Source organism: Rhinopithecus roxellana, chromosome 12 (assembly GCF_007565055.1).
Source record: "Rhinopithecus roxellana isolate Shanxi Qingling chromosome 12, ASM756505v1, whole genome shotgun sequence".
Taxonomy (NCBI): Eukaryota; Metazoa; Chordata; class Mammalia; order Primates; family Cercopithecidae; genus Rhinopithecus; species Rhinopithecus roxellana.
In genome coordinates, this window is record NC_044560.1 from 45,576,318 (window position 1) to 45,599,829 (window position 23,512).

A 23,512-nucleotide genomic window follows, 5' to 3' on the forward strand; every position below is an offset into this window, starting at 1 on the left:
CTACGCGTGAGACAGATCTGTTGCCAGGCTGGAGTGCAGTGGCGTGATCTTGGCTCACTGAAACTTCCGCCTCCTGGGTTCAAGCAATTCTCCTGCCTCAGCCTCCCAAGTAGCTGGGACTACAGGTGTGTGCCACCACGCCCGGCTAATTTTTTGTATTTTTAGTAGACACGGGGTTTCGCAGTGTTAGCCAGGATGATCTTTATCTCCTGACCTTGTGATCCGCCCACCCTGGCCTCCCAAAGTGCTGGGATTATAGGCATGAGCCACTGCACCCGGCTATAGAGGTAGTCTTTTATTGTAGCTATAATTACTTTATGTGATAGATGAGTCTTTGGAATGCTTATCTAAATACATTAATAAGAATGCATTTATTAAATCTTCATTAGGATACATTTAATGTTTCTGAATGGTCTTATTTTTTGTTTTGTTTTGAGACAGAGTTTCGTTCCTGTCACCCAGGTTGGAGTGCAATTGGAACGATCTCGGCTCACTGCAACCTCTGCCTCCCAGGTTCAAGCAATTCTCCTGTCTCACCCTCCCGATTAGCTGGGATTACAGGTGTGCGCCACTAGGCCCAGCTAATTTTTGTATTTTTAGTAGAGGTGGTAGTTCACCATGTTGGCCAGGCTGGTCTCAAACTCGTGACCTCAGGTGATCTGCCCATGTCGACCTCCCAAAGTGCTGGGATTACAGGAGTGAGCCACCATGCCTGGCCAACTCGGCTACTTTTTAAGTATAGTTTATAGCTATTTAAAGGATTCCCCTTTAAAAAAAATTCACAAAATTTGTAAAATTTACAAATCCTTTTGCATTATAGCAAATAATACTAGAATGTCAACTCCAGAAAGGCAGGGATTTTTGTGTATTTTGTTCACTGGTATATCCCTGACTCCTAGAATACTACCTGACACATACTTGGTACTCATTAAATATGTGTTCAGTGAATCTATACATAGAATTTCCTAAAGGTTTCCCAAACAGGAATGCTCCTATATTCATACGGTATGGAAGGTTGTACACAGTGTCGCTGGTCAGCATTCCTTTTCATATTGTCTAGAAGACCCTTGAGCCAAGATCACATTTAAAATAACCTCATTAAATTAGAATTGGTGCTTTAAGTGAAGCAATTGATGCAGAGAAAGGAAGAACAAATAACCAGTGGGAGACAAAAGAAATTCTAATATGAATAATAATATCAACCATTTATTGAGTGCTTAATAGTTTCACAGGGAGGGAGGAATATTATCATTCAGTTCTGACAACTCTGAGAAGTAGATACTATTTTTAGCTCCTTTTGGAAGAATTTGAGATTTGGAGGACTTAAGTAAATAGCTCAAAATTACATAGCTAGTAGGTAATTAAACTGGAATTTGAACCCAGGTCTAATGTTTTAAACATAATAGTATTTGAGGTTGAAGCTTATCAAGATCCTGAAGTCAGAACGGATGTGGTGGCTCATGCCTGTAATCCCAGCACTTTGGGAGGCCAAGGTGGGAGGATCACTTGAGGTCAGGAGTTTATTTATTTATTTATTTATTTATTTATTTATTTATTTATTTTTTGAGGCGGAGTCTCACTCTGTCGCCCGGACTGGAGTGCAGTGGCCGGATCTCAGCTCACTGCAAGCTCCACCTCCCGGGTTTACGCCATTCTCCTGCCTCAGCCTCCCGAGGAGCTGGGACTACAGGCGCCCACCACCTCGCCCGGCTAGTTTTTGTTTTTTTTTTTTAAGTAGAGACGGGGTTTCACCGTGTTAGCCAGGATGGTCTCGATCTCCTGACCTCGTGATCCGCCCGTCTCGGCCTCCCAAAGTGCTGGGATTACAGGCTTGAGCCACCGCGCCCGGCCGAGGTCAGGAGTTTAAGACCAGCCTGGCCAACATGGAGAAACCCCATCTCTACTAAAAATACAAAAAAACACAAGAAAGCAAAAACAAGCAAAAAAAGATCCTGAAGTGAGCTTATACATTACAGTTTGAAATCCATGTATTTGACTTTTTTTTTTTCATTCATTTAGGCAAATGAATAAAGAACCTATAAAACACCAAGTATTAGATATGTAATGGTAACCAAACAGCTGTGGTCACGCCCTCTCCACCATAGGGTCTAATGGAGCAGACAGATAAAAGACAAGAAACAAAAAAGTACAAAATGTGATAAAGAGGCAGGGCGTGGCAGCTCATGCCTATAATCCCAGCACTTTGGAAGGCTGAGCAGCTGGGTGGATCACCTGAGGTCAGGAGTTTGAGATCAGCCTGGCCAATATGGTGAAGTCCTGCCTCTACTAAAAATACAAAAATCAGCAGGGCGTGGTTGCTCATGTCTGTAATCCCAGCTACTTGGGAGGCTGAGGCAGGAGAATTGCTTGAATCTGGGGGGTGGAGGTTGCAGTGAGCAGAGATTGCACCACTGCACTCCAGCTTGGGTGACAGAGTGAGACTCCATCTCAAAAAAACAGCACCTCCAAAAAAATGTGATAAACAAGGAAAAGTGTTGTGATAGAAAATATAGTATCCATAGTGGATTAGTTTCAGGGCCCCCACCATAACGAAATCCATGAATACTCAAGTCCCTTATTTAAAATGGTGTGGTATTTGCATATAACCTACATACATTCTCTCATACACTTTAAATCATCTCTAGATTACTTATAATACATGATAGAATGTAAATGCTATGTAACTAGTTATTATACTATATTGTATATTGTTTAGGGAATAATGACAAGAGAAAAATCTATACATGTTCAGTATAGATTTTATACATGCGTGTGTATGTGTGTGTATATATATTTAAATTTAATTATATATATTTTTTGAGACAGAATCTCACTCTGTTGCCCAGGTTGGAGTGCAGTGGCACGATCTTGGCTCACTGCAATCTCCACCTCTTGGGTTCAAGTGATTCTTGTGCCTTAGCCTCCCAAGTAGCTGGGATTACAGGCATGCACCAACACTCCTGGCTAATTTTTATATTTTTTTTAGAGGTGGGGTTTCATCATGTTGGCCAGGCTGTTCTTCAACTCCTGACCTCAGGTGATCCGCCTGCCTCGGCCTCCCAAAGTGCTGGGATTACAGGCGTGAGCCACCGCGCTGGGCCTTTTGAGCCACGGTACCCCGCCCGAGAAATTCTTAATTGGAATTCTTGGTAAATCTATTGTATCAAATGAAATGTCAACATTCTAATCAAACTACTCTGTATCCCTTTACTATTATCTAGCATTCTAATACCTTTTCAAGAGTGCGTGCATTTTCTTTGGTAATTTCCCTTTTGAAAATACCCAGCTCGCCGCCCCCACCACCCCCATAACTATATGGGGAGATAGATATATTAATTAGCTTGACTGTAGTCAAGCTAATGTATATGTAAATCAAAACATATTGTATATTTTGTTTTATTTTGAACTCTTATGTATATAACCATGTACATTTTAAATATATACAGTTTTTATTAAAAAGAAAAAAGAAAATGTCCAGTGTTTTATTCCCACACTATCTCTATAATACATTGGTTGGCATTCAGAAACAATTTACTGAAGTCTTACACTAAGTGGCTTAAATATGGAGCTTTAACCTACTGAACTTGCAGACTACTTACTGGTAGAGTTAAGACACTTAAAACGTTAGTAAGCCCTATGGGCAAGTAACAAAATAAAAAAATAAAAAATAATGTTAGTAAACCCTAACACCAAACCAGTGTTTCTAGCAGTTACATTCTAATGCACATTAAAAAAAATTTTTTTTTTATTATACTTTAAGTTCTAGGGTACATGTGCACAATGTGCAGGTTTGTTACATATGCATACTTGTGCCATGTTGGTGTGCCGCACCCATCAACTCGTCATTTACATCAGGTATAACTCCCAATGCCATCCCTCTCGCCTCCCCCTCCCCATAATCGGCCCCGGTGTGTGATGTTCCGCTTCCAGAGTCCAGGTGATTTCATTGATCAATTTCCACCTATGAGTGAGAACATGCGGTATTTGGTTTTCGGTTCTTCCGATAGTTTGCTGAGAATGATGGTTTCCAGCTGCATCCATGTCCCTACAAAGGACACGAACTCATCCTTTTTTATGGCTGCATAGTACTCCATGGTGTACATGTGCCACATTTTCTTAATCCAGTCTGTCACTGATGGACATTTGAGTTGATTCCAAGTCTTTGCTATTGTGAATAGTAATGCACATATTTTTTAAAAAGGTTTTCAGGTTTTAAAAATATATATTGAAAACACTTTTGTCTTTTATTCCAAAAGTTTTAGCATTTACCAATATCAAACAAGTTTGGGTACAGATGCTCTCAAGGGAATGGGAAAGTAAACTTTCTTGGAGATGGCATCCTAAGAAAAGGGTTAGTCTTATACATAACAAAATTATGGACGTGAGTACTTAAGGCCAGCTATAAGACAGAACATTAATGATACTAATTATATAAATGTTTTCTCAACTTTATGTTTTTCTAAGACGTAACAAAACTTTCATTATTCTATACATACATGTATATATAAACATGTGTATTTAACGTGTTTTAAATCTCGCATTATTTTGGACCAAACAAATAGATGCATAAAACTGGTTTAACAGCTGAAAATAATAACCTATTACTAATGGTTTTTGATCATAGTAAGTAATGAATATTATAATTTAAATGTGTTTTTTCCTTCTCTACTATCTTTTCTTTGTGGTACCATGTGTCATTTCTGAGTTCTCTTTTCTAAAGTACTCCAAAATTATTATGAAGTATTATAAAATTCATGAGATGTTATAAATAATCATAAGAATAAAGTCTGTCTAATTACTTTATAATGGCATTTAACTTTTGACTCCCTAAATAGTACTAGCTCAATTATACACTTGTTGTTGTTTGAGACAGTGTTTCAGTCTTGTGGCCAAGGCTGGAGTGCAATGGTGCGATCTTGGCTCACCGCAACCTCCGCCTCCTGGGTTCAAGTGATTCTCCTCCCTCAGCCTCCCTCCCGAGTAGCTGAGATTACAGGTACGTGCCACCATGCCCAGCTAATTTTTTGTATTTTTAGTAGAGACGAGGTTTCACCAGGTTAGTCAGGCTGATCTTGAACTCCTGACCTCAGGTGAGCCACCTGCCTTGGCCTCCCAAAGTGCTGGGATTACAGGTGTGAGCCACCAAGCTCAGCCCCTTTTTTTCCCTTTTTTTTTTTTTTTTTTTTTTTGAGATGGATTCTTGCTCTGTTGCCCAGACTGGAGTGCAGTGGTGCACTCTTGGCTCACTGCAACCTCTGCCTCCCGGGTTCAAGCAATTCTCCCACCTCAGCCTCCTGAGTAGCTGGGACTACAGGCATGTGCCACCACACCCAGCTAATTTTTTGTATTTTTAGTAGAGATGGGATTTCACTGTGTTAACCAGTATGGTCTCGATCTCCTGACCTTGTGATCCGCCCGCCTCGGCTTCCCAAAGTGCTGGAATTACAGACGTAAGCCACTGCGCCCGGCCAATTATCCACTTTTCTACAACTCACTTTAAGAGGCTGTTGTCTAGAATTAGAGCCAGGATCAAATAATGACAAATAATGACAATTTCTCATCCTTAAGGATGACCAAAAGAATGTGCTTTAGTCTGCTTTCCACACAGAATTCTAAAAATGTTTTGAGGATTTGAAAATAAGTTTATAACCTTCCAAAATGTTGTTTCAGAAAGACAACTCTCATCAGGACAGAGAAAAACAGCTTTAAACGACACTGATTTTTCTATATCTCTGTATCTGAAATATTTCCCATATAAACATAATGTATGTTACTGACGTGTGTGTGTGTGTGTGTGTGTATCCATCCCCACACCATGCCCCCACTGACACATACACACCACACCCATCATGTTCTCTGAGCTGTTGTATACTCTTGGTCTTTGAACTTTCTGGACATCTGAACTCTGGCCATCCGCTCTCAATCCTCAGAGCTCTTTATCTTGCAGTCCTGAGTTGAGTGTGTTAGGCAATGGATCTACTCTACTGTAGCCTCTCCCTGCCATGTATCCTGTGCTCTAGCAAACCTCTAATAGCTGACAAAAGATATACATGAATAGTAATAAAGCAACAAAGGAAGGACATCATACTGGGTGTTAAAATGCATTTTCAAGGCAGCTTGAGGTGTCTTCAAGTGAAGGATAGAGGAAAAAGAGTCAGAAACAGCCAGAAGCCCTTTAAACACTGGTAGAGCTCTTTGACATTATGAAGGGCATAATAAACATTACTGAAGTCTTGGAGGATTGACCGATAATTGTAGGAATGGTAGCACGAGGTGACTGTTACCTAAGGGATGCAGTGACTTCAGGGGATTTGAAGGGAACAATGCTGACTTACAAAAGCATCTCCACAGGGGCCATGCTAAACAACTACACATATACAGATTTAGTTTGCACACCTATTTCAGGAATGCAACCCACCCCCTCCCTTACCAGGACTAAACAGGATATTCATGCAATTAGCTTTTACTCTGGCAGAAAAACCTAATAATAGTCTGTGACATGAATTGGGAAGGTACCCGGATTTGCCATTTTCCTTAACACTAAGGACAAATTGTATAATTTGTGTTTTCTTTTGCACTGGTTACTTAACGTAGTAATCTCCTAAGTAGTGGTAAGTATAAATAAGATAAATGCAGTGTTTTGAGAGAAGAGTAGGAATTGTACAATACAGAGAGGCTTTCAGGGATCTTTCATTCTTTCGCTTGCTTCCAGCTTACTGAGCGGTAGTTGCAGTTAGCATTTGTTGGGTTAAGTAAATTTATAGATTATAATATGTAGTTAAAATAACCCTTAAAATTGTACCTATAATTTAAGCTTGAAAAGATTATTGCAAAGAAATTTTGTTTTGCAGATGGTACTAATGATAAAATGGCAAAGCCAACTCTTTTTCCCTTTGAATAGAGTTCTTCCTCAGCCACAATTACCAGATAAAAATAATGGTGATCTAATTAGAGCTCTTCTCTAAAATATTACAAAATAAAGACAATGCAATGGTGATCTCATTAGATCTGTCAAGAAATTGGACAAAAACTCAAAATTATCAAGAGTTTTTGAAATATGGATTTATCTTCACTATTATTGATAAACTTCATCCTAAGTATATTATACTTTCAGATAATTAATTCAATCCTTTTTTTTTTTTTTTTTTTTTTGAGATGGAGTCTTGGCTCTGTCACCCAGGCTGGAGTGCAGTGGTGGGATCTCAGCTCACTGCAACCTCCGCCTCCCAGCTTCAAGCAATTCTCCTGCCTCAGCCTCCTGAATAGCTGGAATTACAGGCACCCGCCACCATGCCCAGCTAAGTTTTGTATTTTTAGTAGACAAGGTTTCACCATGTTGGCCAGTCTGGTCTTGAACTCCTGACCTCGTGATCCACCCACCTTGGCCTCCCAAAGTGCTGGGATTACAGGCGTGAGCTACCGTGCCCAGCCAGCAAATCTTTACAGAGCACTTGTAGGTCAGGCACTGTTGTAGGTGCTTGGGGTACATCAGTGAAACAGAAAGGATTCCTGTTCTAGTGGAGCTCACTTTCTACCAAGATAATAAAAGAGATAACATTTATACTTTATCTTAGAAGGTGGTAAGTGCTAAGAAAAAAAGAAGATAAAAGGGTTAAGAGTACTAGGAATGGGACTGTTGTAATTTTACTTATTTATTATTTATTTATTTATTGAGACAGAGTCTCCTGCTGCCACCCAGGCTGGAATGAATTGCAAACATTATGACTCACTTCAGCCTCAAACTTCTGGGTTCAAGCAATCTTCTATCTCAGCCTCCTGAGTAGCTGGTACTACAGGCGTGTACCACCATGTCCAGCTAAGTTTTGTGTTTTTTTAGAGATGGGGTCTCACTATGTTGCCCAGGTTGGTCTCAAACTCCTGGATTCAAGTGATTTGCCTGCCTTGGCCTTCCAAAGTGCTGGGACTACAGGCGTGAGTTACTGCACCTGGCCACAATTTTAAAATATGGTTGTTAAGGTAGGCCTTAAAGGTGACATTTGAGGAAAGATTTTAAGGGAGGTGTATATTTGGTATACTATCATCCTATGATATCTGTATATCTTTAAATTGGGGTTTATAGTTACTGAAAATAGTATTATGAAAATGCTGGGTCGACAGTATGTACTAGTTTGAATACCTATATAGAGGAAAGGAAGACTAATATTTATTAAAAAGCCATTATGGGCCAGGTACTCATTAGGGTCTTTATATACATTCTGTTGTATAATTCTGTAAGGTAAGTATCATCAATCCATTTTATAACCAAGGCTTAGGGTTGCACAGTACCTTGTTTAAGGTCACATAGATAAGTAGGTAGTAGAGCTGATGCTGGACATCTAATTCCAAATTCTGGTTTTTGTTTGTTTGTTTGGTTGGTTGGTTTTTTTTTTGAGATGGAGTCTCGCTCTGTGGCCCAGGCTGGAAGGCTGGAGTGCAGTGGCACGATCTCGGCTCACTGCAACCTCCGCCTCCTGCTTTCAAGCGATTCCTGCCTCAGCCTCCTTAGCAGCTGGAACTACAGGCTCACACCACCATGCCTGGCTAATGTTTGTATTTTTAGTAGAGACGGGATTTCACCACGTTGGCCGTCTCGGTCTCCTGACCTCGTGATCCACCTGCCTCGGCCTCCCAAAGTGCTTGGATTACAGATGTGAGCCACCTCACCCGGCCAAACCCTGTTGTTGTTGTTGTTTTGTTTTTTTTTTTTTTTTGAGACGGAGTCTCGCTCTGTCGCCCAGGCTGGAGTGCAGTGGCACCGTCTGGGCTCACTGCAAGCTCCGCCTCCTGGGTTCACGCCATTCTCCTGCCTCAGCCTCCCGAGTAGCTGGGACTACAGGTGTCTGCCACCTCGCCCGGCTGGTTTTTTGTATTTTTTAGTAGAGACGGGGTTTCACCGTGTTAGCCAGGATGGTCTCCATCTGCTGACCTCGTGATCCCCCCGTCTTGGCCTCCCAAAGTGCTGGGATTACAGACTTGAGCCACCGCGCCCGGCCCATCCTGTTGTTTTTTACAGTGCCCGGGCCTGCAAAGAAGTTTCTTCAATTGATTATTGCTGCTAGAAGAATAGAAGAATTGTGTTAAGGAAAATTCCTTTTTTTTTTTTTTTGAGATGGAGTCTCACTCTGTCACCCAGGCTGGAGTGCAGTGATGCAATATTGGCTCACTGCAACCTCTGTTGTGGGTTCAAGTGACTCTCCCACCTCAGCCTCCCAAGTAGCTGGGACTACAGGTGTGCACCACCGTGCTCAGCTAATTTTTGTATTGTTAGTAGAGATGTGGTTTCACCATGTTGGTTAGGTTGTTCTCAAACTCCTGACTTCAAGTGTTCCACCCACCTCAGCCTCCCAAAGTGATAGTATTATAGGCATAAGCCACCATGGCCAGCCTGTGTTGAGGAAAATTCTGAGGCTAAATCTAGGATTCAACCAAAATAAATACTTTGATCAATGTGATATGTGATATAACAAACTGAGTACTAGCATGCTGGTTCTTGAGATGAACATCTTAAAAACAAATGAAAGACAATTTAGATACAGTGATATAGGTCATGAGCAGTACTTTGAAAGGATCCATATCCCTTATAGCAATTAAATTTTTCTTTCTAAAACATACCTTGGATTGTTACTTCTCCGATAACCTTCAATATTCCACCTCTGTTAAATGAATAAGATGTTACTGATGTGGCCTCAGCCTACCTATCAATAATCCTGCTTTTCTGCCCACCCCCACTTTTTTTAAATCTATGTGGTTTCCTCTCTCTAGATGCTTATATAGTTCATTAAAATTACCTACATTTCAAATTACAGCTTCCTAGAAAAGTATAATGCTCTATTACTAGGAATTTCTACACAGAAAGTTGATGTCAGAGATAATATAGAAGGAATAGCTGTACTATCTTATAAGGCATACAAATTTAACATTTTTAATTAAAATTTTAATAGAGATGGTATGATGTAGTGGTTATTAGACACCTTGGAGTTAACTATGCACTCACTAATTGTGTCTGTTTTTATGCCAGTACTCTGCTCTTTTGATTAGGTCTATAGTATATTTTCAAATCAGATAATATGATGTCTCCCACTTTGTTCTTTTTGCTCAAGATTGTTTTGGCTGTTTGAGGTCTTTCATAGTTTGATATGAATTTTAAGATTATTTTTCTATTTCTGTGAAAAGTGTTGGTATTTTGATAGGGATTGCATTAAATCTATAGATTGCTTTGGGTAGTATGGACATTTTAACAATATAAATTCTTTCAATCCATGAATGTGAGATATCTTTCCATTTATTTGTGTTTTCAATTTCTTTTTTTTTTTTTTTTTTTTTTGAGGCAGAGTCTCACTCTGTCGCCAGGGCTGGAGTGCAGTGGCCAGATCTCAGCTCGCTGCAAGCTCCGCCTCCTGGGTTTACGCCATTCTCTTGCCTCAGCCTCCCGAGTAGCTGGGACTACAGGCGCCCGCCACTTCGCCCAGCTAGTATTGTATTTTTAGTAGAGACGGGGTTTCACCGTGTTAGCCAGGATGGTCTCGATCTCATGACCTCGTGATCCGCCCGTCTCGGCCTCCCAAAGTGCTGGGATTACAGGCTTGAGCCACCGCGCCCGGCCCTCAATTTCTTTTGTCAATTTTTTTTTTCATTTTTCAGCATATAGATACTTCACCTCCCTGGTTAAATTAACTCCTAAGTATTTTATTTTTTGTAGCTTTTGTAAATGAAATTATTTTCTCAATTTCTTTTTGGGATAGTTTGTTGTTAGTGTATACAAATGCTACTGATTTTTATATGTTCATGTTGTGTCCTGCAACTTTACTGAATTTGTTTATTAGTTCTAACAGTGTTTTTTGGTGGAGTCTTTAGAGTTTTCTATACATAAGATCATGTTGGCTGGGTGTGGTGGCTCACGCCTGTAATCCCAGCACTTTGGGAGGCTGAAGCAGGTGGATCACTAGATCAGGAGATCCCCATCCTGGCGAACATGGTGAAACCTCGTCTCCACTAAAAATACAAAAAAATTAGCCAGGCATGGTGGTGGGCACATGTAGTCCCAGTTACTTGGGAGGCTGAGGCAGGAGAATAGTATGAACCCGGGGGGGTGGAGCTTGCAGTGAGTGGACATCACGCCACTGCACTCCAGCCTGGGCGTCAAAGTGAGACTCCATCTCAAAAAAACAAACAAACAAACAAAAAAAGATCATGTGATTTGCAAACAGACAATTTAACTCTTCCTTTGCACTGTGGATGGCTTTTGTTTCTTTCTCTTACCTGATTACTCTGGCTAAGACTTCTAGTACTATGTTGAACAGAAGTGGTAAGAATGGGCATCCTTTTTGTACCTGATCTTAGAGGAAATGCTTTCAACTTTTCACTGTTGAGTTTATTGCTAGCTGTGGGTTTGTCATATGTGGCCTTTATTGTGTTGAGGCACATTCCCTCTATACTTAATTTTCTGAGAATATTTATTTATTTATTTTTGAGACAGAGTCTCATTCTGTCACCCAGGCTGGAGTGCAGTGGCATGATTTTGGCTCACTGCAAGCTCCGCCTCCCAGGTTCAAGCAATTCTCCTGCTTCAGCCTCCCGAGTAGTTGGGACTACAGGTGCATGCCACCAAGCCCAGCTCATTTTTTGTATTTTTAGTAGAGACAGAGTTTCACCCTGTTGTCCAGGCTGGTCTTACTAACTCTAGACCTCAAGTGATTCTCCTGCCTTGGTCTCTCAAAGTGCTGGGATTACAGGCGTGAGCCACTGCACTCAGCCTCTTGTTACAGTTTTCTACTTTAAATCTGTGTTTTCTGATGTAATTATAGCTGTACTTGCTCTCTTGGTTTCCATTTGTGTGGAATATCTTTTTCCAACCGTTTACTTTCAGTGTATTTTGTCATTGAAGGTGAATTCAGTCTCTTGTAGGCAGCATATAGTTTGGTATCTTTGTTCGTTTGTTTTGTTTTTAATCCATTCAGCCACTCATGTCTTTTGATTGGGGAATTGTATTAACAGGTAGGAACTTATTGCTGCCATTTTGGTGATTGTTTCCTGGTTGTTCTAGATCCTTTGGTCTTTTCTTACTCTCTTGCTGTCTTCCTTTGTGATTAGATAATTTTCCTTAGTGGTATGCTTTAATTCCTTACTTTTCCTTTTCTGTGTGTCTACTATAGATTTTTGCTTTGTAGTTTCTATGCAGTTACTATGAAGCTTACGTAAACTATTTGATAGTTATAACAGCTATCGTAAGCTGAGAACAACTTAACTTCAGCTGCATAAAAGTTTCTGCACATTTGTACCCCACCCCCACATTTTTTGATGCTTTAATTTACATCTTTTTATGTTGGGCATCCCTTAACAAATTATTACAGCTATTATTATTTTTAATAGTTTTCTCTTTTAACCTTCATACTGAAGGTATACATGATTTACACACCACCATTGCAGTATTAAAATTTTATGGATTTGACTATATACTTACTTTTACTAAGGAGTTTTATAATTTTGTATGCTTTCTTGTTACTAATTAGTGTCTTTTTTTTTTATTTTTTTAATTTGAAGAGCTATCTTTAGAATTTTTTTTTTCTTTTTTTTTTTTTTTTGAGATGGAGTCTTGCTCTGTCACCTAGGCTGGAGTATAGTGGCACCATCTTGGCTCACTGCAAGCTCCGCCTCCTGGATTCACACCATTCTCTTGCCTCAGCCTCCTGAGTAGCTGGGACTACAGGTGCCTGCCACCATGCCTGGCTAACTTTTTGTATTTTTAGTAGAGATGGGTTTTCACCATGTTAGCTAGGATGGTCTCGACCTCCTGACCTCCTGATCCGCCTGCCTTGGCCTCCCAAAGTGCTGGAATTACAGACATGAGCCACCACACCCATCCTCTTGAGAATTTTTTGTAAGGCAGGTCTAGTGGTGATGAACTCCTACAACTTGTTTATCTGGGAAAGTCCTTATCTGTCCTTCAGTTCTGAAGGGCAGTCTTGCTGGGCATAGTATTCTTGGTTGACAGTTTTATTCTTTCATTAGTTTGACTATATCATCCCACTGTCTTCTGGCCTGCAAGGTTTCTGCTGAGAAATCTAGAGGTTCCATTGTATATGACGAGTTGCTTTTCTCTTGTTTCTTTCAAAATTCTCTCTTTTACTCTGGAGAGTTTGATGATGATGTGTCTTGCTGACAAATTAAAATCTTTTTATATTTAATCTATTTGGGGTTCTTTGGCCTTTATATTTTTTGTTTTTTTGTGTTTTTTGAGATGAAGTCTCGCTCTGTTGTCCAGGCTGGAGTGCAGTGGCATGATCTCAGTTCACTGCAACCTCTGCCTACTGGGTTCAAGTAATTCTCCTTCCTCAGCCTCAAGAGTAGCTGGGACTACAGGTGTGTGCCACCATGCCCAGCTAATTTTTTCTTTTCTTTTCTTTTCTTTTTTTTTTTGAGATGAAGTCTTGCTCTGTCACCCAAGCTGGAGTGCAGTGGTGCAATCTTGGTTCACTGCAACCTCTGCCTCCCGGGTTCAAGCAATTCTCCTGCTTAGCCTCCTGAGTAGCTGGGATTACATGCATGCACCATCATGCCTGGCTAATTTTTGTATTTTTAGTAGAGACAGGGTTTCACCATGTTGACCAGGCTGGTCTTGAACTCCTGACCTCAAGTGTTCCTCCTGCCTTGGACTCCCAAAGTGCTAAGATTATAAGCATGAGCCACTGCACCCAGCCTGTTTGGGCTTTATGAATTGGATGTTTATTTCTCTTTCCAAATTTGAACAATTTTCTTTTTTTTTTTTTTTTTTTTTTGAGACGGAGTCTCACTCTGTCACCCAGGCTGGAGTGCAGTGGCCGGATCTCAGCTCACTGCAAGCTTCGCCTCCCGGGTTCACGCCATTCTCCTGCCTCAGCCTCCTGAGTAGCTGGGACCACAGGTGCCCGCCACCTCACCCGGCTAGTATTTTGTATTTTTTAGTAGAGACGGGGTTTCATCGGGTTAGCCAGTATGGTCTCAATCTCCTGACCTCGTGATCCGCCCATCTCAGCCTCCCAAAGTGCTGGGATTACAGGCTTGAACCACCGTGCCCGGCCTAAAATTTGAACAATTTTCTATCATTTTTTTTTTAAATAAGCTTTTTTGCCCTGATACAGTTTTGATTTGTGTCTCCACCCAAATCTCATGCTGAATTGTAATCCCCAATGTTGGAGGAGAGGCCTGGTGAGAGGTTATTGGACCACAGGGGTTTACATCCCCCTTGCTGTTCTCTTGATTAGTGAGTGAGATCTCATGAGATCTAGTTGTTTAAAAGGGTGTAGCACCTCCCCATTCTCTCTCTCTTCCTCCTTCTCTGGCCATATAAGACATGTCTGCTTCCCCTTCACCTTCCACTATTATTTTAAGTTTCCTGAGGCCTCTCCAGTCATGCTTCCTGTACAGCCTGTGGAACTGTGAGTCAATTAAACCTCTTTATTACAAATTACCCAATCTCAGGTAGTTCTTTATAGCAATGCAAGAACAGAGTAATACATGCCCCTTTCTCTTTCTCTGCTCCTTTAGGACACCTATAATATGTCTACATTGATTTGCTTGATAGCGTTGTATAATTTCTGTAGGCTTTCTTTATTCTTTTTCTTTGTTTCTTTTGTTCCTCTAACTGCATAATTTCAAATGACTTGTCTTCAAGCTAACTGATTCCTCTTGTTGACTGAGCCTACTGTTGAAGCTCTTTACGGAAACTGTCAGTTCAGAGTTAAGTCATCTTTTTTTTTTTTTTTTTTTTTTTTTTTAAACTCCAGAATTTCTGTTTGGTTCTTTCTTTTTTTCTTTTTCATAATTTCTTTATCTTTGTTGAACTTCTCATTTTGTTCATGTGCTGTTTTTATAATTTCATTTAGTTGTCTATTTGTATTCTCTTGTAGCTCACCAAGCTTTTTAAAGACAATTATTTGAATTATTTTTTAGTCAGTTTACTCCTTTTCTGTTGGATCTGGTTACTGGTGTTTTATTTTGTTTCTTCGGTGGTGTCATGTTTTTCCTGATTGTTTGTGATACTTGTGACCATGTGTTGATGCCTGTGCATTTAAAGAGGTAGGGATTTATTCCAGTTTTTGCAGACTGGCTTTGTCAGGGAAAACTCTTTACCAGAGATTCTGGGCAGGCTAGTTGCTATTGCTTGTAAGAGGGCTTACTGCTGGAACCCTTGGGTAGTATGGTCTGGTGCCTGGGTCAGCAGGTGGAGGACCTCACATCTGGGTCCACAGAGTTGGGCCTTGTGTCTCAGTCCACTGGGGCAGGCCTAGAGCTTGGGTCTGCTGGGATGATCCTGGATTCTGGGTCTGTGGGGGCTAGTCTGGCACCAGGGTCCGCTGTTGACTGAGTCTGTTGTGACAGGCTTAGATACTATGTCTGTGAGGGCAGATGCAGAGCCTGTGTCCATGGGGGCTGTCCTGAATCCTGAGCCCACTGGGGCCAATCTGCCACTGAGACAGTGAACTTGAGTCTGCAGGGGCTGGCCAGAAACTTGGACAGGCCTGGCATCTGTCCGTAGGCATAGGCCTGGAGCCTGGGTCTACAGGGGTGGGCCTGGATCCTGGGTCTGCAGGAGCTGGCCTGGACTAGCCTGGTCTGCAAGTATAGTCCTGGAGCCTCAATTCACAGGGGCCAGGCTGTTTCTAGTGTCTAATATGCTGGGCCTGGACCCTGAGTCCACTAGAACCTGAGGGCCTGGGGACTGGCCCAAAGCCTGGATTCATGGGGATGGTCCTGATCCCTGGGTTCATGGGGAACAGACTGGAGGCTGGCTGTGTGGGTACTGGCTGGAAGGCTAGGTCCATGATGTCTGGCCTGGAGCCTGGTGCTTTGAGGGATGGCTTAGCTCTAGGTTGGGTTGGAGGCTGGGTCTATGAGAGTCTACCTGGGGCCACTGGGGCCAGCCTGGAAACTGGGACTCAGAAATGATTCTGGAGGATGGGTCTATAGGAATCTTCCTAGTGCTATTGTCTACTGGGCCTGGGCTCTGGGTCTGCTGAAGTGTGGGCCCACAAGGAATGGCCTGGAGCCTGTGTCCACGGAGGCTAGCCTGGCATTGGGCTGATCTGAAGTCTAGGGCGGGCCCGAAGCCTGAGTCCTCGGGGACTGGCATGGAGCTGGGACCCAGGGGCTGGCATGGTACAGGGTGAATTTTGAGCCTTTATCCTCTGGGCAAGCCTGGAGGTGGAGTCTGAGGGTACTGGCCTGGTTCTTGAGGCCATAGGGGTGGACTTGGATCTACTGGGTCTGCCAATACCAACTGGGTGCTGGGGTGGGCCTGAAGCCTGGGGTTGTGTGGGCTGGCTTAGTGCTGGGCCAGTCTGGAGCCTGGGGAAGGCCTGGAGCCTTAGCTTATGGGGCCTGACCTGGCACTTGGCAGGTCTGGAGCCTGTATCTGCAGGGACTAGCCCTGATCCAGGGTCTGTGGTTGCCAACCTGGTATAGCAGTGGGGCTAGAGGCTGGGTCTGTGGGTACTGGCCTGGAGTCTAGGGCTGTGAGGGCTGACTTGGTGCTGGGATAGGCCTGGAGGCCAGGTCAGCAGGGGTTAGCCTGGCATTGGGATGGGCCTGGAAGCTGGGTCAGAGGCTGGATCTGTAGAGGCAGGCCTGGATTCTGGGGCTACACAGTCAGCCTGATGTTACAATCTGTAGGTACTGTCCTAGAGGATGGGGCTGCAGAGGCTGGCTTAGAGGTTGGGGCCATGGGGGCTAGCCTAGTGCTGGGAGTGGTCTGGAAGCTGGGACCTATGGAGTGAGCCTAGTAGTGGGGCATGCCTACAGTCTCCAACAGGCATCTGAATCTGTGGGATAGGCCTAAGGTCTGGAGTTGGGAGGACTGGCTTGGTGCTATGGTGGGCCTGGAGTCTTGGGCAGTGGAGGCCTGCCTGGTGCTGGGGTTTACTTGAGTGGGCCTGGTATTGGGATCTGAGGCAATGTCCAGTGCTCATATTCCTTCTCTTAATAGTATCTCTCTCCATGCTGTTCTGCTTGTGGTCGGGGGTGAGGTAACATGGGTAATATGAAACTGTCCTTCCTAGGCTCTCTTCAATGTATCTTAATTCTGTGATATACTTATGTGATGTAATCTCTCACCTGATTTTTTTTTTTTTTTTTTTTTGAGACAGAGTCTTGCTCTGTGGCCCAGGCTGGAGTGCAGTGGCCGGATCTCAGCTCACTGCAAGCTCCGCCTCCCAGGTTCACGCTATTCTCCTGCCTCAGCCTCCCGAATAGCTGGGACTACAGTTGCCCGCCACCGCGCCCGGCTAGTTTTTTGTAGTTTTTAGTAGAGACGGGGTTTCACCATGTTAGCCAGGATGGTCTCGATCTCCTGACCTCGTGATCTGCCTGTCTCGGCCTCCCAAAGTGCTGGGATTACAGGCTTGAGCCACCGCGCCCGGCCTCACCTGATTTTCTTAACTCTTATGATGGTACTTTGGTGTACAAATACAAATTAATGTTTCCCCAGGCTTCATGAATGGGATGAGCTCTAGAAAGTTCTATTCTGCCATCTTGCTAATGTCACTCCTCTTTGTTGCTTTAGAAGTTGTACATTTTGTTCTATTATTTTTTATGATTGATCTTGCAGGTTTTATTACTATCACCTTAATTTACAATTTTTTTTTAAGACAGTTTCATTCCTCACTGAGGCTAGAGTACAATGGTGTGATCTCGGCTTACTGCAACCTCCGCCTTCCAGGTTCCAGCAATTCTCCTCTCTCGGCCTCCTGAGTAGCTGGGATTACAGGTGTGTGCCACCACGTCACCTGGCTAAGTTTTGTGTTTTTAGTAGAGACGAGGTTTCACCATATTGGCCAGGCTGGTCTTGAACTCCTGGCCTAAGTGACCTGTCTGCCTTGGCCTCCCAAAGTGTTAGGATTACAGGCATGAGCCTTTGCACCCAGTCCCTATTCTATTCTTTTAGTGATTACCTATACCTATATATGTTACTGAAATTTTTACTATATCTCCATTTTCCAGGTTCAAGAGATTCTCCTGCCTCAGCCTCCTGAGTAGCTGATTACAGGTGTGTGTCACCATGCCCAGCTAATTTTTGTATTTTTGGTAGAGACGGGGTTTCACCATATTGGCCAGGCTGGACTGGAACTCCTGATCTCGTGATCTGTCCACCTCAGCCTCCCAAAGTGCTGCAGTTACAGGCGTGAGCCACCGAGCCCAGCAGCAACTTGCTTTTTCCTTCCTCTACATTATACATTATATTTGTGATATTTATTGGGCTTATTTGTATGCTTATAATTCATTTATTGTGTACTCTTAAATTTTCCTGATCAGTCTGGCTAGAGGTTTATCCATTTTACTGGTCTTGAAGAACTATCTTTTGGTTTCATTGATTTTCTCTATTTAATTAATTTCTACTCAAATTTTTATTACTTCTTTTTCGCTTATTTTGGATTTAATTTGCTCCTCTTTATCTAACTTCTTGATATAGGAGGCTGAGGTCATTGATTTGAAGTCTTTCTTCTGTTATAGACATTTTAGTTCTATACATTTCTCTCTGAGTGTGGCTTTAGCAGTGTCCTACAAATTTTGATATGTTGTGCTTTTATTTTTATACAGATCAAAATACCTTCTAATTTCTCTTCTAATTTATTCTCTGACCTATGGGTTATTTAAAGCTTAGTTTCTAAATACTTGAGGATTTTCTACATTTTTTTTTTTTTTTTTTTTTTTTTTGAGACAGAGTCTTGCTCTGTCTCCCAGGCTGGAGTGCAGTGGCCGGACCTCAGCTCAATGCAAGTTCCGCCTCCCGGGTTCACGCCATTCTCCTGCCTCAGCCTCCTGAGTAGCTGGGACTACAGGCGCCGCCACCTCGCCTGGCTAGTTTTTTGTATTTTTAGTAGAGACGGGGTTTCACCGGGTTAGCCAGGATGGTCTCGATCTCCTGACCTCATGATCCGCCCGTCTCGGCCTCCCAAAGTGCTGGGATTACAGGCTTGAGCCACCGCGCCTGGCCTACATGTTCTTTTGTTACTGAGTTCGAATTTACCTCCAGTTTGGTCACTTTGTATAACTTGAAAGATTTTAAATATATTAAGACATTTTATTGCTCAGAATATGGTCTTTTGTAGTAAATACTCTGTGTACACTTGAAAACATTGTGTATTTTGCTGTTGTTGGGTGGAGGGTTCTATAAATGTCAATTAGATCAGATTGGTTGATAAATGTTTTTCAATTCTGTATATTTGCTGGAGTTCTACTTAGTTACTCTATCAGTTTTTGTAGAGGAATATTGAAGTCTCTAACTTTAATTGTAGATTTATCTACTTATAGTTCAATTGGGTTTTCTCTTATCTGTTTTAAAACTTAGTTATTATGTTCATAAATATTTAGGATTTTATGTCATCTTGATGAATTGGCACCTTTATGTTTATGAAATGTCTTTCTTTATCCCTGGTAATAGTCTGTCCTATGAAATCTACCTTGATATTAACAGCCCTTCCAGTTCTCTTTTGGTTAGCATTAGCATGGTATAACTCCTTCCATTTTTCTACTTCTAACCTGTTGTGTCTTTGTATTCAAAGTGAGTTTCTTGTAGGCAGCATGCAGTTGGTTCTTGCTTTTTTACCCAATTTGATAATCTCTGATTTTTAATTGGGGGTATTTATATCATTTACATTTAATGGGATTATTGATTATGGTTAGGTTTAAATCTGCCATCTTGCTGTTTGTTCAGTCTTTCTTTTTTTCCTCTTTTCTCCTTTTTCTGCCTTCTTTTGGACTGAGTGTGTTTTATGACTCCATTTTATTTCCTTTGTTGGCTTAATTATAACTTTTTTTATTATTTTAGTGTTTGCTTTAGAATTGATAGTATAGATCTTTATCAGTTTACATACAAATGATATTGTTCTCCTTCACATATAGTATAAACACCTTATAATAGTATATTTCCATTTCTACATTCCATATTTCTAACTAATATTGTTTTCCTTCTGCCTGAAGGACACTATTTAACATTTTCTGTGTTGGAGGTCTGTGGGTGATTCTTTCAGCTTTTGTATGTCTGAAGAAATCTTAATATCTATTTCATTTTCATTTACTTATTGATTTATTTTGAGATAGGGTCTCACTCTGTCTAGAGGCTAGAGTGCATGGTGCAGTCATTACTGCTTACTGCAGCCTCAATCTCCCAGGCTCATGCAATCCTCCCACTTCAGCCTTCCAAGTAGCTGGGATTCCAAGAGTGTGCCCCCACGCTTGGCTAATTTGAATTTTTTTTTTTTTTTTTTAAGAGATGGGGCTCTTACTGTGTTGCCCAGGTTGGTCTGAAACTCCTGGATTCAAGTGGTCCTCACACCTTGGCCTCCCAAAGTACTGAGATTACTGGTGTGAGCCACTGTGCCTGGCTACTTCATTTTAAAAATATAGCTTTATTGAGATATAATACATATACAATACAATTTGCCCATTTAAATTGTATAACTCGTTGGTCTTTAGGCTGGGCTTGGTGGCTCACACCTGTTATCTCAGCACTTTGGGAAGCCAAGGAGGTCAGATCACTTGAGCTGAGGAATTTGAGACCAGCCTGGCCAACATGGTGAAAACCCATCTCTACTGAAAGAATATAAAATTTAGCTGGGCATGGTGGTACATGCCTGTAGTGCCAGATACTCAGGAGGCTAAGGCAAGAGAATATCTTGAACCCAGAAGGTGGAGGTTGCAGTGAGCCAAGATTATGCCACTGCACTCCAGTCTGGGTGACAGAGTGAGATCCTGTCTCTAATAATAATAATAATAATAATAATAATAATAATAATAATAAAATAAATTGTATAATTCTTTGTTTTTTAGTATGTTCACAGATACGTGCAACCATTACCATAGTCAATTTGAGAGCACTTTTATTGCTTCAAGAAGAAACTGTATTTTTTAGTTATTAGTTCCTTTCCCCACTGTCTTCCTCCAGTCCAACCTGTAAGCAACTACTAAACTACCTTTATTTTATTTTATTTTTTTATTTTTTATTTTTTTTTGAGGCGGAGTCTCGCTCTGTCGCCCAGACTGGAGTGCAGTGGCCAGATCTCAGCTCACTGCAAGCTCCGCCTCCCGAGTTTACGCCATTCTCCTGCCTCAGCCTCCCGAGTAGCTGGGACTACAGGCGCCCGCCACCTCGCCCGGCTAGTTTTTGTATTTTTAGTAGAGACGGGGTTTCACCGTGTTAGCCAGGATGGTCTCGATCTCCTGACCTCGTGATCCGCCCGTCTCGGCCTCCCAAAGTGCTGGGATTACAGGCTTGAGCCACCGCGCCCGGCCCCTTTTTTTAAAAATTTGTTTTGAGATGGAGTCTTACTCTGTCACCAGGCTGGAATGCAGTGGTGCAATCTCGGCTCACTGAAACCTCTGCCTCCCGAGTTCAAGTGATTCTCCTACTTCAGCTTCTCAAGCAGCTGGGACTACAGGCATGCGCCACCACACCCAGCTAATTTTTGTATTTTTAGTAGAGACAAGGTTTTGCCGTGTTGGCCAGGATGATCTCGATCTCTTGACCTCATAATCCTCCTGTCTCAGCTTCCCAAATTGCTGGGATTACAGGCGTGAGCCATTACAGTCAGCCAACTACTTTTTATCCATATAGATTTCCTTATTCTACGCTTTTATATGACTAGAATCATAAAGTACATAGTTTTTTTTTTAATAACTGGTGTCTTTCACTTAGCATAGTATTTTCACGATTTATCCATATTGTCCTATAGGTGTTTCATTCCTTTCTATAGGCAAATAATATTATATTGTATGGATATACCATATTTTGTTTATTCATTTACTGGTGGAAGTTTACATTGTTTCTACCTTTTGGCTATGATGAATATTTACCTTTGTTTTTGAAAGATATTTTCACTGGGTGTAGAATTGTAGTTTGACAGGTTTTTATTATTTTCAGTACTTTGTACACTTTTCGGATTTCTCACTTGTGCTTGTCCTGATGAGAAACCTGCTGTAATTTTTATTTTTGTCCTCTGTAAGTAATGTGTCTTTTTTGCCTGGCTGCCTTTAAGATTTTCTCTTTATCACTGGTTTTGAGCAATTTGATTATAATGTGCCTTGGTATCGTTCGTTTTTTTTTTTTTTTTTTTTTTGAGACAGAGTCTCACTCTGTCACCCAGGTTAGAGTGCAATGGCGTGATCTCGGCTCACTGCAACCTTCACCTCCTGGGTTCGAGTAATTCTCCTGCCTCAGTCTCCTGAGTAACTGGGATTACTGGCGCCCACCACCATGCCTGGCTAATTTTTTTTTTTTTTTTTTTTTTTTTTTTTTTTTTTTTTTAGTAGAGACGGGGTGTCACCATGTTGTCAGGCTGGTCTCGAACTCCTGACCTCATGATCTGCCTGCCTCGGCCTCCCAAAGTGCTGGGATTATAGGCGTGAGCCACTGCACCCAGCTGGTATCGTTTGCTTTTATGTGCTTAGAGTTTATTGAAATTCTTGGATCTGTGGGTTTATAGTTTTCAACAAGTTTGGAAAACTTTTAGTCATATTTCTTCAAATATTTTTTTCTGTCTCACATGTTGTTTTTGGTAATTCCAGTTATAGGTATACTAGACCACTTGAAGTTGTTTTGCAGGATACTGATATTCCTTCCTTTCCTCCCTCCCTCTATCCCTTGCTTCTCTTTCCTGTCTTTCATTAACTCTTGTTTTATTTATTTTTTATTTTTGCATATTTTTCTCTTTGTGTTTATGTTTGGATAGTTTCTAGTGATATGTTTTCAAGGTCACCATTTTGTTTTTTGTTTTGTTTTTGCAATGTCTAACCTTCCATTAATCTCATCCAGTACATTTTTTATATCAGACATTGATGTTTTTTGTTTGTTTGTTTGTTTGTTTTTTCTGAGACAGAGTCTTGCTCTATCGCCCAGGCTGGAGTGCAGTGGCACCTGTGATCTCAGTTCATTGCAACCTCCACCTCCTGGGTTCAAGCAATTCTCCTGCCTCAGCCTACTGAGTAGCTAGGATTACAGCGGTGTGCCACCACGCCTGGCTAATTTTTGTATTTTTAATAGAGATGGGGTTTCACCATGTTGACCAGGCTGGTCTTGAACTCCTGACCTCGTGATCTGCCCGCCTCAGCCTCCCAATGTGCTGGGATTACAGGTGTGAGCCGCCGTGACCGGCACCCCCCCAAAAAAATCAAATTTTAAAGTGACATGAAAATAATTTGAAACTCATTTTATTAGTACTACAGCTCTTTTAGAATTTGTCTAGCAGGCTTTCTGGTTTTTGCCAGAAAGCCCCCTCTCCCCTCAACACAAATTAATTTTGTTAAGAAAAAAATATCAGCCAGGCACGGTGGCTTACGCCTGTAATCTCAGCACTTTGGGAGGCCGAGGCAGGCGGATCATGAGGTCAGGGGATTGAGACCATCCTAGCCAACGTGGTGAAACCCAGTCTCTACTAAAAATACAAAAAAAATTAGCCGGGTGTGGTGGCGTGTGCCTGTAATCCCAGCTACTTGGGAGGTTGACGCAGGAGAATGGCTTGAACCCGTGAGTCGGAGGTTGCAA

General features: G+C 41.8%; 1 non-coding gene across 1 annotated transcript; it reads left to right on the forward strand.

The window, feature by feature from the left end:
- Positions 1-23,182: 23,182 nt before the first annotated feature.
- On the forward strand, positions 23,183-23,244 carry LOC115892521. The gene has a single exon (XR_004052394.1). It is a non-coding gene; the product is annotated as a U7 small nuclear RNA (small nuclear RNA).
- The last annotated feature ends 268 nt before the right edge of the window (positions 23,245-23,512 follow it).